The sequence below is a fragment of the Pseudorasbora parva genome, chromosome 2 (genome assembly GCF_024679245.1).
Source record: "Pseudorasbora parva isolate DD20220531a chromosome 2, ASM2467924v1, whole genome shotgun sequence".
In the NCBI taxonomy this organism is placed as follows: domain Eukaryota; kingdom Metazoa; phylum Chordata; class Actinopteri; order Cypriniformes; family Gobionidae; genus Pseudorasbora; species Pseudorasbora parva.
The window spans coordinates 5,255,506-5,271,130 of NC_090173.1; the positions used below are offsets into that span (position 1 = coordinate 5,255,506).

Consider the following 15,625-nt stretch of genomic DNA (forward strand, 5'->3'; position numbering starts at 1 on the left):
CATATAAAAATGATTTAGGCCTACTGCAACATTTATTTCTTCATTATATATAATTATTTAATATACTTATATATCCAAATATTCAAAAGCCCTCTATAATGTAAAGGGCATTTAAACATGAAAACTACACGAACATAGATTTTCATATTCATGAGTTAATCGAATTTGCCGTCCTTTTCCCTTGCGCTGTGTGGCGCTGTGCCTCGCCTATCCGCCATTAGTCTGCTTGATTTTTAAATATTCATCAGCAACGTAAGCACTTGTCATTAAATTATGCACATATCCAAAAAGGAATTCATGATATCTGAAATGCGATGACGTCATTCGTGATATCAAGAATTAATTGTTGATATCAACAATTATATTCATGATATCAACAATTAATTCTTGATATCAACAATTATATTCATGATATCAACAATTAATTCTTGATATCAACAATTATATTCATGATATCAACAATTAATTCATGATATCAACAATTATATTCATGATATCAACAATTAATTCTTGATATCAACAATTATATTCATGATATCAACAATTAATTCTTGATATCAACAATTATATTCATGATATCAACAATTAATTCTTGATATCAACAATTATATTCATGATATCAACAATTAATTCTTGATATCAACAATTATATTCATGATATCAACAATTAATTCTTGATATCAACAATTATATTCATGATATCAACAATTAATTCTTGATATCAACAATTATATTCATGATATCAACAATTAATTCTTGATATCAACAATTATATTCATGATATCAACAATTAATTCTTGATATCAACAATTATATTCATGATATCAACAATTATATTCATGATATCAACAATGAATTCTTGATATCAACAATTATATTCATGAAATCAACAATTAATTCTTGATATCAACAATTATATTCATGATATCAACAATTAATTCTTGATATCAACAATTATATTCATGATATCAACAATTAATTCTTGATATCAACAATTAATTCTTGATATCAACAATTAATTCTTGATATCAACAATTATATTCATGATATCAACAATTAATTCTTGATATCAACAATTATATTCATGATATCAACAATTAATTCTTGATATCAACAATTATATTCATGATATCAACAATTATATTCATGATATCAACAATTATATTCATGATATCAACAATGAATTCTTGATATCAACAATTATATTCATGAAATCAACAATTAATTCTTGATATCAACAATTAATTCTTGATATCAACAATTAATTCTTGATATCAACAATTATATTCATGATATCAACAATTATATTCATGATATCAACAATTATATTCATGATATCAACAATTAATTCTTGATATCAACAATTATATTCATGATATCAACAATTATATTCATGATATCAACAATTATATTCATGATATCAACAATTATATTCATGATATCAACAATTAATTCTTGATATCAACAATTATATTCATGATATCAACAATTATATTCATGATATCAACAATTATATTCATGATATCAACAATTATATTCATGATATCAACAATGAATTCTTGATATCAACAATTATATTCATGAAATCAACAATTAATTCTTGATATCAACAATTATATTCATGATATCAACAATTAATTCTTGATATCAACAATTATATTCATGATATCAACAATTAATTCTTGATATCAACAATTAATTCATGATATCAACAATTAATTCTTGATATCAACAATTATATTCATGATATCAACAATTAATTCATGATATCAACAATTATATTCATGATATCAACAATTATATTCATGATATCAACAATTATATTCATGATATCAACAATGAATTCTTGATATCAACAATTATATTCATGATATCAACAATGAATTCTTGATATCAACAATTATATTCATGAAATCAACAATTAATTCTTGATATCAACAATTATATTCATGATATCAACAATTAATTCTTGATATCAACAATTATATTCATGATATCAACAATTAATTCTTGATATCAACAATTATATTCATGATATCAACAATTAATTCTTGATATCAACAATTATATTCATGATATCAACAATTAATTCTTGATATCAACAATTGAATTTGAATGGCCGCCTATGGTGACATTTCACTAGTGAAAATACAATTACTGATATCAAGAATTAACGTTGTTACTAGTGGAAATTAAATTGTTGATATCACAAATACATATCCTGAGAATGAATAAAAGTCAAAACGGCTTGGCTTAGGCCGGCCGTTTTGACTTTTATTCATTCCAGGATATCAACAATCGAATTTCAATGGCCGCCTATGGTGACATTTAACTAGTGAAACTACAATTGAAGAATTACAGTTAGTTCAAATGTAATTCTTGATATAATTTTTTTATAGACTTGGTCGGCATCGTGTGGTGGCATGGCGTGGGGGAAAACAGTCCATTCCCAACAAATGAAGGGTGTTGTTAACCCAGTATAACCTTTAGAATCACTTTTGTTGCTTGACAGAGCGAGATACATAGAACAACTGAATCGTGTTGGTTTGGATTGTTCGTACAGTCTCCGTGACTGGAAAAACGACCCAACGCAATGGCCAGAGGTGTAATTTTCTCAACATGATCTCATGGTAATGCGTATCAATACGAGTGTGCAATGTCGTGGAATATATAGCCTACGCCAAAACTCATTTTGGCGTGCATACGTTGTTTTTCGCGTGCAGATACGCACTTTATGGCGTACATATGACACGCTCTTGGGTAGGTTTATGGTAGTGGGGTCGGGGGTTCGTATGTAGGCTATAATACGTCATAAAGTGTACTACGTATTTTCGTGAGATCCGGCTGCAACAGTCATTCGATTAAGGCTGGATTTAATGGATTTAGAGTTGTACCTGTGACTATCAGTTTAAAAGCTTGAAGCATGAGCCCATATATTCCCATCATGAAATAAAGAAAACTTTTAAATGTATCATACAATAACCTCACACACACTATGTGATGATAGCTTGCGTGAAAAACTGCTTTAATGATAAGTTGACGGCAGCTTTTTCATGCAGTTCGAGTCCCGTGCCGTAGGCAATATGAATATTGGCGTTTTTGTTAAACAAACTTTTGCGATTGCAGTAATGAAATCTATAAAGTTATGTTTTTATATTTACAATAATACCAGCATCATATAGTGCAAATGTTTAATTGTAGGCCTAATGGACGTATTGTACAGGCTTTCAGAATTTACGAACGGCTCCGTCTGTTATTCGTACATCCTTTCAATGGCATAACATTGCCTCTCAATTTGCCTCAAAGCCTCCCCTTTCACTGCAGTTTGTTCACACATCGCCGTTCTGTCACGTGAAGACTTCTGTCACGCTCTTATTTGAATATTTATAAGTAGTCGTCATTACTATGCACATATCCAAAAAGGAAATCATGATATCTGCAATAACAACTTTTACTAGTAAAAATTAAATTTTAACATGTAAGAATTCAATTATAGATATCAAGAAATATGTTTCTTACTAGTTGTAATTTAATTTGTGATATCATAAATGTATTTCTACTAGTGATTGCATAATTTTTGATATCAAGAATTCAATTCTTGATATCATCAATCAGCATTTCTGATATCAAGAATTAAATTGTTGATATCAACAATTCATATCCAACATGTGTTTTAAATGTTAAAATGGCGACAATGCTATTACAGATATCAAAAATGCATTTCTTACTAGTTTAAATTCCGAATACAGATATCAGCTTTGTACTTCTTACTAGTAGAAATATATTTTTTGATATCAATAATTAAACTGTTACTAGTAAAAATGTGAATTTCTGATATCAATAATTCAATTGTTACTAGTTGAAATGTTCATTTTTGATATCTGAAAACGTATTTGTGATATCAATATAATTTCAGATATCTAAAATGGGTTTCTTGCAGTAACAATTGATTCATGATATCAAAAATAAACATTGTTACTAGTGGTAATTCAGTTGATGATATCAATAACAGATATTTGCACTAGTAACAATGTAATTATTGATATCAGAAATTCACATTTTTACTAGTAAGAATTGTATTTCTGATATCTGAAATCGGAATCTAAACTAGTAAGAAATCAGTTCTTGATATCAACAATTGAATTTGAATGGCCGCCTATGGGGACATTTCACTAGTGAAAATACAATTACTGATATCAAGAATTAGAGTTGTTACTAGTGGAAATTTAATTCTTGATATCAAAAATGTGCATTTGAACTAGTGAAAAATAATTTGTTGATATCAAGAATTATTGTCGTTACTAGTGAAAAAGTAATTTCTGTTGTGAGTATATGCAGTGTGTTTCTGTATTTGGTTGTGTTGTGAGTATTTGCAGTGTTTCTGTATTTGGTTGTGTTGTGAGTATTTGCAGTGTTTCTGTATTTGGTTGTGTTGTGAGTATTTGCAGTGTTTCTGTATTTGGTTGTGTTGTGAGTATTTGCAGTGTTTCTGTATTTGGTTGTGTTGTGAGTATTTGCAGTGTTTCTGTATTTGGTTGTGTTGTGAGTATTTGCAGTGTGTTTCTGTATTTGGTTGTGTTGTGATCAGTGTTTCTGTATTTGGTTGTGTTGTGAGTATTTGCAGTGTTTCTGTATTTGGTTGTGTTGTGAGTATTTGCAGTGTTTCTGTATTTGGTTGTGTTGTGAGTATTTGCAGTGTTTCTGTATTTGGTTGTGTTGTGAGTATTTGCAGTGTTTCTGTATTTGGTTGTGTTGTGAGTATTTGCAGTGTTTCTGTATTTGGTTGTGTTGTGAGTATTTGCAGTGTTTCTGTATTTGGTTGTGTTGTGATCAGTGTTTCTGTATTTGGTTGTGTTGTGAGTATTTGCAGTGTTTCTGTATTTGGTTGTGTTGAGAGTATTTGCAGTGTTTCTGTATTTGGTTGTGTTGTGAGTATTTGCAGTGTTTCTGTATTTGGTTGTGTTGTGAGTATTTGCAGTGTTTCTGTATTTGGTTGTGTTGTGAGTATTTGCAGTGTTTCTGTTATCAAAAATTGCCATTGTTACTAGTGGAAATATAATTCCTGATATCAGGAAATGAACATTTTAACTAGTGAAAATTGAATTGCCCTGTTGAAAAAAAAAAGTATACTTTATTGTATTTCAAATATATTCTCTTTTCCGATAGTATATTAGAAATATACTTACAAAAAATGTACCATTTCTAATTATATAAAAAATATATTAGCATCATATTTCACAATACAACTTTTAACACACTTTAAAATAATTGTATTTTAGTACATTTTCTAAAAATATATTGTAGAAAAATATACTTTAAATGAAAGTTCAGTGTACTTTTGTAAAGTGTACTTATTTGAACATTACTTTAAAATATATTTTTTATATATTTTAAACTTATGCTCAAAATTGTCATTGTTGACAATGCACTAAAAGTATATTTTAAAAATACATAATTAATATCATTAAGCTGTATAAAGAGTTATAAATACTGTTTAAGGTTATTTGTTCATGCTTAACTGATCAAGCTTAAGCATCAATAAATAAGTGATAATAAATTATTATTATATAAATAAATTATTATATGGACTAAAAGCCCATTTTTAAATATATGCAGTGTATGCTATAAGCCCTACTTTAGCTGTGATTTAAGTGTAAATATGTTTAATAAGTTTACACTGGCAAAAAAAAAAAAAAAAAAAAAAGTTTACACTGGCAGAGAAGAATCGTGTTACAATCGTACACACACATCTATATTAAACCAACAGCACACTTAAAATACAACACAAGAAAATATGAGTTAAACAGTTGTTGTTTCTTATCAGAATTCAAATGTCTCTTCATTGGTCTGTGACCAATCAGATTGTGTTGCTCAATGCCTGCAGCCAATCAGACGCAGAGCTGCTGACGCTACTCGTCCTTATGACGCTCACTCGCGGGAGGTTTGCAGCCTTGCAGGTGAAGTACAATGTTGCCTTACATTAATTATTTAATAAAACACTGAGAGCGGAAAGCACATTGCTCATTCTTCAGACTAGTTCAATTACGCCACATCGCTGCCTGACCTTGATGGTGACGATAAACTGTTTTGGAATAAAATGGCCAAACGTTACGCGATCCCGAAAAGAACCGGAAAAAGTCCTTCTGTTTGGAGGTAAGTAAGTTAATATGTAATGTCACTAAACGTGAATAAAAAGTTGAATGAACATACACCTGACCTTATCTCGTATATTCTGTTAACAGATAGAGTTCTTCACGAGTGTTTGCTGTCAACTGTCCCTGTGTAAGCGGTCATCAGACGCAAGTGTAATGAGCAGCTCATCAGAAAATTGAATATAATGTGTAATTTATACATACGTAGAGATGGTCAGTGGAATTAGTTCAATGATATGTTTTCCAGCATCTTCCAGTGTTAATTTAATGAAAAACATAGTAAGTTAATTTTGTTTAGCTTTGCTGAAACCATGTGAAACCACTTATAAAAATCGTTGGGCTTGTTTAATGAAATGTCTCTTCATTAGTTATGTGTGTTAGATTTGATTAATTTATTGTAATGTCCTTGAAAACAAATGCATTCAACATTGGGAAAGTAAGTCAGTAACACACATTTAAAATACTGTATTGTGTGACATTATGTAATTCAAAGTATATTGTACAATGTATAGCTAAGTAATAACACATTGTATTGTTATTGACTACAAAGTGTATATTTTTAGTCATTTGAATGAGTCAAGTTAAATAAAATATATATTATATTCATAGTATATTGCTTGTGTGTTCTGAATATACTGGTAATTAATTTTTTATTTATTAAAACACAAATAAAGTATACTTATAATACAAATAAAGCACATTTAATATCACTAAGCATGTAATTAGTCATTATACTTAAAGTGTACTTAATACACTTAAAGTTGTATCAATCTCATGTCAATCTTGAGTACCTATAGAGTAGTATTGTATCCTTCATATCTCCGAAAAGTCTTTAGTTTTATCATATTTATAAAAGAAAAATAGGCTGTACCGAGTCTTTCTGGAAAAAAAAAAAAACGAGCGGCTGGAGGCGTATCGTGTGGGCGGAGCTAAATAATGACGAGCACGCACAAAGCGGTGACGTCCTCAAGCGTGTAGAAGAAAACGCTACCCAGATTCAACTAATACAGATATGATCCAGAATCAGATTCGGTGGCTGAAATAAATTGAACAGGAGAAACAGCAACATCAGGACGTCCGTCTCTGTGGTATGGACTGTATTTAGTGGCCTGTAAACATTTGTGTGTGTTTACTCGCAGTTTATGAGGACATGATTCGGTTTATGGACTATTGTATGCGACTAAACCTTAGAAGTAGCAAGCAAAACGGTTTTGCACGTCAGACTAGTGTAACGTTATACAGAGAACAACAATGGAGTAACCGTTAACGCATTTGAATGACGAAGCACGCTTTGTGAGAACGCTAGGTTTATGTTTGGGTGGTTTTACAATAAACAAACTGACACCTATAGTGGTCAGCTAAACAAATGTATTTAAACACACACCAAAGATCACATGCTCCATTGATAAATTAACTAACGTTATACATGATCGTGTCGTTTACTGATGTTTACTTACGAGACGATAGCCAACGACAGACATTTGAAGCAGTTTTGCTCACCGCCTGCTTCTAAAGCACGACCGCGAACCTTTATCGCGGGGACCGCTCCTTCAAAAACACACTTCTTTGTAATATAAGTCCTGTGACAGCAGTGACCGTGGAGATCCACTTTTGCGACGCGACTGAAGCGTGATGTGACGCTTCCCGTCATTTCTGCGTTCAAATCGGGTTCAAATGCAGTCGCTTGATGTCACCCATAGGAATAAAGTGGAGCGCTGCATGACAGATGTAATCACGGACGAGTGGATCTGCACCTGAGAGCATGTGTTTATGGGCGTGCGTTTCCTCTCTCACTCTAGTCACGCCCGCGCGCACCCTATCGGGAGAAGAGTGACACATAAATACTCCATCAAACGTCCAACATTAGTTTTTGAAACTTTGTCTATGTTTAGGATGGGAATCCAAGTCTTTAACAGTGTAAAAAGCTCAGTATGCATGAAACAGCATTTCACCCTCCGAGGACCCTGTACAGGGTCGGAAATGATCCCTCAATAAGGTCATGTACTTTCCATTTTAAATGTCTGTGGAGGAGCTCTGACCTCATATGTGGTACCATTTGAAAGCTTAGAGTCTCTACTTTCTGGAGATATGCATCACTTTGGCATTTTTTTTACACAAAGTTATGTATTTACAATAAATTACTCTGATGTCATTTCCGCCTGGATTTGGCCTACCCAGGCCTACCTGGTAGCAGGCTTGGCGGAGGGGCAAAAAGGGGGAAAAAACCCATTTGAGTAAATCTGGCATACAACATGACACAGACAAAATTCTTTTTTCCACTATTTTCTGTCTGCAGGTTCCTAGAGCACACAGGGCCTGAGTTATACACTTTCAAAAATGAATTTATGGGGGAAAAAAATCAAAAAGCGCCTCATTTTTGGGGGGTTATTACAGCTTAGAGAACATATACTTACATGTTTATCACTTTTAGCAGTGTTTTATGTAACTTCAAAGGGTTTCCTGTAAAATGACACCACAATTTTGAATCTAGACCACTGTATGTGTGTATGGGAGGGTTTTCAATTTGGGTCGGCCAAATCCAGGCGGAAATCCCAAAAAATGGCCCTGAGTGTAAGAGGTTAAGCGCAAATGCGCAATAGTGCTGCGTGCTTTGTGCTTTAGAAACACCCCTTTTCTGCTTGCTTACTCACACACACTTCACACTTAGCTTGATGTTACGCTTACACGGTGTGTGTTCTCGCCCACCAGCATTTTCCTTACAAATGCTCTATGAAGGCATCATTACTATCGTTTGGGATGCAGTGGTCTTACATATTAAAATATGAAACTCACTGACAGAAGCTGCTTTCAACTTCAAATGCTCACATGTGTTAAGTCTAGAAGCAAAAGTAGTCCAAGGCACTCGATGGGTGTATTGAGAAAGTTAAAAAGCCTTTATTTTTTCATGGCTTAAACATTTAAAAATTGGTGACAGAGACACCTACGCGTTGCGGCTTTACATGCCTTCGTCAGGGTGTGTATAACAAACAACATCTCAAGCTCATTTCTAACCAGCCATTAATTGATCTAATTACAGACACCTGGTCATTCAGTGTGTGTGTGTGTGTGAGAGAGAGAGAGAGAGAGAGAGAGAGAGAGAGAGAGAGAGAGAGAGAGAGAGAGAGAGAGAGAGAGAGAGAGAGAGAGAGAGAGAGAGAAAGAGAGAGAGAGAAAGAGAGAGAGAGAAAGAGAGAGAGAGACAGAGCGAGAGAGAGAGAGAGAGAGAGAGAGAGAGAGAGAGAGAGACAGAGCGAGAGAGAGCGAAAGAGAGAGAGAGACTGAGAGAGACAAAGAAAACAAAAAAGCGGGTTCAGAAAATATGTCTCTCGACAAGTTATTATTACTTATTTCCTACCTCTGGTATTAAATTAGTTATAAACTGATCCTTAACTTTTTTGTTGTAATGAGATGTGTGGTAAAAACGTTAAAAGACGTCACAATACAGGTAAGTATAGTTAAATATCACACTACAAGGTTTTATTATCACAGAGCGTAGATATAAAATACTTAAAAATAGAAATAAATAGATAAATATGTCAATAAATAAACCAATACAATAAATAGTAATAGAACAAGTAATATACGCACCCCAAATAAAGGAACTGTAAACTTTAAATTCTCTACTGAGTAGATTATTTCAACAGCAATCCTATATTCTCATAAAGGCAGGAAAATTAGACCCTCAGTCTATGTAATGTTAAGGTTTGTTGTAACCATAACGAAACAATAACAACAGTAAACATATAGACAGGGGCGTGGGACTGGGGGGATAAAGGGTACTGAGTAACCAGGGCCCGAGGCAGAGAAGTCCGTTTTCTATACATACACATACATGGTACGGGGGCCCAGCAAGATGGTTTGTACCCAGGGCCCAAAATTTGGTGCTACGCCACTGCATATAGACATCAAACTTAAATAAATGTGGGCCCACACACACACACCCACCCACGCGCGCGCGCGCACAAACACACATTCACCAACCCCACCGCTGCAGGCCTGAGTCGTTGCTAGGGTGCGTTGTGGCCCGTAAAACACAAATGGCCTCTTCACTCCAATGAGCAATAGAAACAATGGACAGTACCTCGATCCGTTAAATCAAACTCGTAGGTCCAACGGCCCGCTCCGGTTCTCAATTGCTCCTATGCCGGTGTTGTGTAATATTCAGTTCCCGTGAAAAACTGTTCCAATGGGCGGGGCACACATGCATATTCATGAGTATTCGCCAGCTGTCTGTGGGCGCGGATTTATTGGAATACAAACGAATGGATTGAAAGGTGTCGTTTTATTTTTGGGATCACAACATGTTCGATGGATTATTTCGATAAGGCAATACAGCTGAATGGACACGCACGAATGGATTTATTTGTAAGCCTAGAACTGTTTGTAATCTTTACATAATATGCTGTTCGTCTTTGCCCGTGCTTTTATCAGAACGGCTCGGGTTATGTATATAACCCTTGTTCCCTATATCGAGGGAACTTCGCACTGCGCCGGAACGACGATTTGGGGATACTCCCTTAGCATGAACGCGTCTGAAGTATGAATGAAACTAGTCCAATCCTTATTGGTCCTACGTCATGACGTAGATGTGACGGCATACCCGGAAGCTATAAAGGGGAGCCCGGCGCATAGTAGCGTCAATTATCGCGATGAAGCATAATGCTCTCAGGCGATACGCGGTGTGGCGACGAGACACAGTGCTCGTTCCCTCTCAGGGAACAAGGGTTATATACATAACCCGAGCCGTTCCCTATATCGAGGGAACTTCGCACTGCGTCGGAACGATGATTTGGGGAACGAGTACCCACTAGGCCACACCAAGGATACGCCTGCCCTATTGTGAGCTGGAGACCTGGCACAATCAGGACTGGAGTACCCTGCCACCGGGGGTCGCAGGGAGGTGTAGGCTGTAAAACCTTATAAATGTGTGCTGAGTAGCCCAGCCAGCCGCTTCACAGATGTCCTGCATAGGGACTCCGGACAGAAGGGCCACCGAAGAGGCCATGCCTCTAGTCGAGTGGGCTCTCAAGGCAATAGGTGAAGGCAGATTGCGCACCTGATATGCCAAGGCTATTGCCTGCACAATCCAATTACTGATAGTAGGGGTTGACGCAGGCAGCCCTTTCTTGGGTGAGCCAAAACACACTAACAGTTGGTCTGATTTCCTCCACTGAGCCGACCTTTCCAGATAGATCCTTAGGGCCCGAACTGGACACAAAAGGAATAATCTCCCTTCTTCCGCCGTCACATGGGGCGGAGGATGAAATGCCTGAAGAACCAAAGATCTGACCGTACTGGATGGAACCTTCGGCACATACCCTGGCCTAGGGTGCAGTACGGCCTTTACTCCTCCCGGGGCAAACTCCAAGCAGGTTGGCGTGATGGCCAAAGCTTGAAGATCTCCCACTCTCCTGAGAGAGGTAATAGCTAGGAGGAACGCCACTTTAAGCGTTAGATTCTTAGGTTCTGCTGCCTCCAGTGGTTCGAAGGGGGCCTCAGCCAGGCCTTCGAGAACCACTGCCAGATCCCAGGTTGGAACTCTGGTACGCACTACAGGTCTTAACCTACGCGCCCCACGAAGGAAGCGTACAACCAATTGATGCCTACCCAAAGGCCCATCACCTAACGGAGCGTGGAAAGCTCCAATAGCTGCCACATACACCTTAAGTGTGGACGGGGTAAGCCCTGCAGAGAAACGATCTTGGAGGAACTCCAGTACTGAAGCCACTGGGCAGTTAACTGGGTCCACCTCACGTTCTCTACACCAAGTATAAAGTACCGGCTGTAGAACCCGGCCTCCCTCTCCGACGGCGGGACCCACTCTATGGCCCCCTTTGCCAGCAAGGATTTTACTTCTTGTTCCATTACCCGAACCCACTCTGGCACCACTGCAGTCCATGTCACCCCATTGAACTTTGGCGGGGGGTGATCAAACTGCAGTCTGTACCCTATTCCTACAGTACGCAGGACCCATGTGGATATATTCGGAAGGCATTTCCATGCGCCGAGATAATCTACTAAGGGAATCAGCCTCTCGAGGCTGGTCTCGGGTGTTATTTGAGTCTTGTTTCCCGTCCCCTGAAGCGGATGCCCGGCAGGGGACGAAATACGATTTTCGATATTTGGACACTCGTCCCGTCCAGTCGCAGGTCTCACTCGAGGCGACTGGATCGAAACGTGCCCTAGGAAAAACGATGTGGCCCGAAGCGTCTGTGACGGCGGGATTACCACATCGTTTTCCCTTCGAGAGCGTCGCGCGAGAGACAACCTCGGTTGTTCCCACGCGAGGGGGACCGCTCTCTGAAGCCCTACCGCAGCTAGGACTTCTTCCCAGCAGCCTTCTTAGCGAGAAGGACGTTCCTTAGATCGCCCTTCTGCACGGAAGCCTGCTGGTGAGAGCGCGGCCTCTGTTGCCAGGCTACCGGAGGAGGGGCTCTAGAACCGACGCACTTTTTTTTTTGCACCTGACGGTGCGAGGAGCTGGCTGACGGCTGCGGCTGCCCACTAGTTTTCTCGCCTCCTGAAACCTGTCGACGACCGAATTAACGGCGTCGCCGAACAGGCCAGAAGGCGAGATCGGGGAGTCTAGGAGAAAAGTCTTATCTTTCTCCTTCATCCCCGACAGATTTAGCCATAGGTGTCTCTCCACCGTCACCATAGAGGCCATGGAGCGGCCGATGGCACGGGCCGTCTCCTTGGTGACGCGGAGAGACAGATCAGCAGCCTTCCTAAGCTCTAATACATCCTCCGGGGAGGGACCTTCTCCCTCGTCAAGCTCTTTTAATAGGTCGGCCTGGTACGCCTGGAATATCGATAGTGTGTGCAGAGCGCTACCAGCCCGAACCGCCGCCATATATGCCCTGCCCACCAACGCTGATGTGTCCCTGCATGGCTTGGTGGGCAGTACCGGAGCTTTTAGGGACGATGCCGATTCGGGTGACAGATAGCTCGCGAGAGCATCTTCCACCCGCGGCATCGTCCCGTAGCCTGCCTCGCGCGCACCCATAACATTAGCATAATCTAATACTGGGGGGTTGGAAATGCGCGCGGAGTATGGTCTATTCCAGGACCTACACAAAATGGCAAGCCCCGGCGAGGCGACTGAGCCCGGCGCGAGAGAAACCGGTCGTCCAGCCTGCTGGATGGCTGGACTTCCTGCCTCTCTTGTGGCCAATCGATATTTAACTTGGCCACGGCACGAGTCAGTACCTCGATAAGCTCCTCTTGGGCGGGTGGGTGCGGTGGTGACATATATGCGGCCCCACCCGCCTCGATGTTGATATCTTCCGGATCCTCGGATCCGGAGAGAATCAACATCTGATTCTCCACCCCGGGGGAAGAAGCCGCTTCGCGGGCTTCCACACGAGGTGGGAGAATCTCTGATCTATCAGAGGAAGATTGAGAAAGTGCCTCGGCAGTCTCAATCTCCGCTGATACGTCCAGCTGCGAGCCCCATGATCTGCGACGCCGCGCCGCCTCAGCGGACGCAGGCCCAGAACCACGGGGCTCGCGTGGTTGGCCGGCCTCATCAAAGACCGCCAACCGAGACCTCAGCACCCTGAGCGTCAGCAGCTCGCAGTAGCTGCAGGCAGCTCCCTCGAGAGCCGCCTGAGCATGCTGAACGCCCAGGCACTGAACACAAAGAGAGTGCGTGTCCGTTCCCGAGATGTAGCGGGGACACGGATGCACGCACCTCTTAAACTCAGAACTAGACATATTATCTTCGTTCTAGGTCTCTTTTACTGAATATAATATATATATATGGGACAGACAACAATAAATAGACAGACAATGTTCAAACACACACAGAGCGTTATGCTGAAGAGCGATAACTGACGCTACTATGCGCCGGGCTCCCCTTTATAGCTTCCGGGTATGCCGTCACATCTACGTCATGACGTAGGACCAATAAGGATTGGACTAGTTTCATTCATACTTCAGACGCGTTCATGCTAAGGGAGTATCCCCAAATCGTCGTTCTGACGCAGTGCGAAGTTCCCTCGATATAGGGAACGCTTGTTATTCATGTTTTTGTCATATCTTTTTTGCCGTGTAGCCTATTTAACTTTAGGGATAAAAAGCACAACTAGCCTATTCAAGCACATTTTTGTTTTTCCTCGTTGTTTTTAGCATCTTTGTAAACGGTGTCCCTATAGTTGTCATTTATTTTGCAGATCTGAATGACATGACAAATAAAATTCGAATGCAAGTTTTAATAAATCTTTTTTAATGTTCTCTGATGTTGTTTTGTGTTTACTGTTGGCAGTTTTCAAACATGGGTCATATGCTGACACTCATAAGCTACTTTGGCCATCAAGTTATGCAAATAATTTGCCTAGCTATTTACACTTATAGTGTAAATATTGCATTTTTTAATTATTTTATTTTACTGCTTAGAAGTAGCCTAATATCTAATGATTTTTAAAAGGCAGTAGAGTCAAAGTCACAGCCCTCTTTACTTTTAAATAATGGCAAAAAAAAATCTATAATAATTATAAAAAATAAAACTAATAAAAATGTTCTAACAAAACCTGACATAAAATAATTACATAGATTACATGTGGGTTTGATAAAATAAATCTACATTGTTTATCCATTTGATCTTTCATTCAAAAATATCACAACTATCTAACCTTCATTGAAGTAACGATTGATTGTGGGGAGAAAATCTCATTATGAAATAAAAGTTTTTTACTCTCAGGATTCATTCTGTGAGTTTAATGCTGTAAAATAAAATAAAATAAAATAAAAACATATTTTAACAAGGTTTTTAAACAAATACAAGAACTAAAGTTGTAAACTTATCCTTGTTTGTTGTTTGTTTTTCAGCATTGCAATATTCAAAAGAATGGCTGAAATGAAACTAAAATTGTATTTTTACTGCATGTTAAAAGATTTGCAAAAAAAAAAAAAAAAATCTGTAACATTTTGAGATGTTTTTGTATGTTTAAATACCCAATTGGTTATGTTAAAAGCAAATGGATGAATACATAAATGTAAATGCACAGGGCTGGTAGATGAACAAAGTATTAAAGAAAATAGTCCAAACTAAAGAAAAAAGCATGAAGATATATAATGCTATATGTTGGACAATTCATTCCTGATACACCATCTCTGCACAATAAGGACATATATACAATTAATAAACAAATATGAGTAATTAGCTAAATAATTAGCTAAATGAATCCAGTTGGTTAGGCATCCAAAATTGAATGAGCTATGGTGTTGAGTTTGAATAACTAACGAGCCTCTTATAAATAAACCTCACCATCTGCCCAAAAATCTGTCTGCTTGATTGGGAAAAAATGGATGAAACAACGTTCCAGTTGTTGTATGATTTGACAAAATCTGAAAGACTACCTGATGGTCTGTCAAAAAACCAAAAATATGTTCTTTTAAGAAAAGCAAAAAACTATGTGATCAAAGGTGAGTGGGGTATATTTGATGATATTGAACTAAGAATACCTCAGCTA

General features: G+C 37.9%; 1 protein-coding gene across 1 annotated transcript in view; it reads left to right on the forward strand.

The window, feature by feature from the left end:
- LOC137048184 (uncharacterized) overlaps positions 1 to 15,625 on the forward strand; it is a 171,194-nt gene that overhangs the window by 39,033 nt on the left and 116,536 nt on the right. The gene's annotated exons all lie outside the window — the stretch shown is intronic.